The sequence below is a fragment of the Otolemur garnettii genome, unplaced genomic scaffold (genome assembly GCF_000181295.1).
Source record: "Otolemur garnettii isolate 467f Iridium unplaced genomic scaffold, OtoGar3 scaffold00109, whole genome shotgun sequence".
In the NCBI taxonomy this organism is placed as follows: Eukaryota; Metazoa; Chordata; class Mammalia; order Primates; family Galagidae; genus Otolemur; species Otolemur garnettii.
Window position 1 is genome coordinate 5,408,784 of NW_003852504.1, and position 2,575 is coordinate 5,411,358.

The following is a 2,575-nucleotide window of genomic DNA, read 5'->3' on the forward strand; positions in this document are numbered from 1 at the left end:
AAAAAAAAAAAAAAAAAAAATCTTCCATGAGAAGACAGTATCACAATAATAACTGATATTTGTTTAGTGCTGTAAAGTTTAGGAATTGCCTTTGCATGTATCATCCTTGAAGGATGTATAATTTTCCCTAATTTATAGATAAGGAAATTCATTCAGAAATTTAAATCGAGGTCCTCTGAGTCCCAGTTCAGAGACATAGCCACTTTTCACTATACTCTAAGCCCATCGCTTGCCCAGGAAAACTTCAAAGACAGTCCACAGCTGGTGAGTAAAGGAATGGAGAAGGTAGGACCTCTTTCAGACTCTGTGGGATGAGGGAGGAGTCATCTAGACAGAGAGAGAGGGTGGAGATGTGGAGGCCAGTGGAGGCCAGCAAAGACGTTACCTTGGCTGAGTACAGGTTCAATCCAGGAGACTAGCATGAAATTAGGTGCCAGACAATCGGGGCACATTAATCTGGGGACACAGTGCCATCGTGATCCTATCGACCCTGAAGGTTTATGATCAGACAGCAAGAAGATAAAAGCAATACATTGGAAAGAATGATCTGGAAAGTTAGGAGGCATAGGATGGCCTGAAAGGAGGCAAATTAGGCTATGGCAGTGTTCTTGACAAAGTGATGAGAGCCCAACATTTCCTTATCCAGGGATTCGGTGTGAAGAGCAAAAAGTAAATAAAATAAGGAAAGATGAAAGGCGGTGTTACCCAGTGAGAGAGGCTGTGGGCCCAGGCAGACTGAGAGTTGAATCCTGGTTCTGCCATTTACTGTCTGTGTGTCCTTAGATTAGTAACTTATCCTCCTGGAGCCTCGCTTTTTTTATGTGTCACACCTACGCTGTGAAGATTAAAAAAGAAAATATGTGAGAAGCATTCCTCTTGGCCCGGAGCATGTCTAATTCATTTTTGTGCCCTCGGCACCAGGCATGGAGTAGGAAATACATATTCCTTAAAGTAATCGGAAAGCAGCACGCTGCCGGGTACAAAGCATTCATTTCTTTATCCATTACTCATTCCTTCATTCAACAAGTATTTATTGAGGATCAGCATGCTTTTAGACTTTGGAGATATGCTTATGAATAAAACAAAGTCTCTTTTCTCATGGGACCTAAAAGCAGGGGCTCAATAAATAGCAGCTACTATTATTGTTATTATGGTTATAAATTCCACCTACTTCACAATTTGCTCAGACTCAGCCCTACCAGCACTGAAACGCTGTTTAATATGATAGCATATCAGTCTAATAATTTTGGATCAGAGTACATGAGTTATATCTGTATTGGCCCACAGTTAGCAATGAATTACAGAGTTATAGAAAAGAAAGTGATCTGAGGGCTGGGCACGGTGGCTCATGCCTGTAGTCCTAGCACTCTGGAAGGCTGTGGCAGGTGGGCTTGAGCTCAGGAATTCAAAATCAGCCTGAGCAAGAGTGAGACCATGTCTCTACTGAAAATAGAAAAACTAGCCAGCTGTTGTGGAAGGCTCTTGTAGTCCCAGCTACTGGGGAGGCTGAGGCAAGAGGATAGCTTGAGCCCAGTTTAGTTTGAGGTTGCTATGAGCTATGATGTCGTGATGCCACAGCACTCTACCCAAGGTGACAGAGTGAGACTCTCGAAAAAAAGAAATGGGGCCAGGCACAGTGGCTCATGCCTGTAATCCCAGGACTTGGGAGACCAGGGAGGGTGGATTGCCTGAGCTCACAGGTTGGAGACCAGACTGAGCCAGAGCGAGACCACGTCTCTAAAAAATAGCCAGGCATTGTGGCAGTGGCAGGCACCTGTAGTCCCAGCTACTTGGGAGGCAGAGGCAAGAGGATCACTTGAACCCAAGAGTTTGAGGTTGCTGTGAGCTAAGATGCGACAGCACTCTACCAAGGGGGACCAAGTGAGATTCTGTCTCAAAAATAAATAAATAAATAAATAATCTGAATGGCTCTCATGCAATATGGCCCTCTCAGTACAGGGGAAGTACTTCTTAATTTGCCCACTTTCCTGGAGCCCAAAGTGTAACATGGTCATTCTTGTTTGTTTGTTTCTTTTTCTTCTTCTTTTTTTTTGGAGTCTCACTTTGTCACCCTGGGTAAAGTACGTTAGCATTATCGTAGCTTACGGCAACCTCAAACTCTTGGGCTCAAGTGATCCTCCCACCTCAGCCTTCTGAGGACCTGGGACTACCGGTGCCCACCACAATGCCTGGCTACTTTTTCTGTTTTTAGTAGAGATGGGGTCTTACTCTTGCTCAGGTTGATCTGGAACTCCTGATCTCAAATATCCACCTGCCTTGACCTCCCAGAGTGCTAGGATTATAGGTGTGAGCCACTGGGCCCTGCTTAACATGGTCATTCTAAGGCAATACGCACGTATCTATCTACTGATATTGATATTTTTTCATACTTTACTACTAGGGCAAAGGTTACATGAAGTACGTGGGTTTTATATAAAGTACATCTCATGTCCCGTGTTACAGGAGAACAAAGACCAAAGGCAGGAGAGGAAGAAGGCTGGTTAGTGTTCTCTGCACCTAAACTTTTATTTATAGTCTGATTTATAAAGAGCATTTCTAATTACTGAGAAAAAGA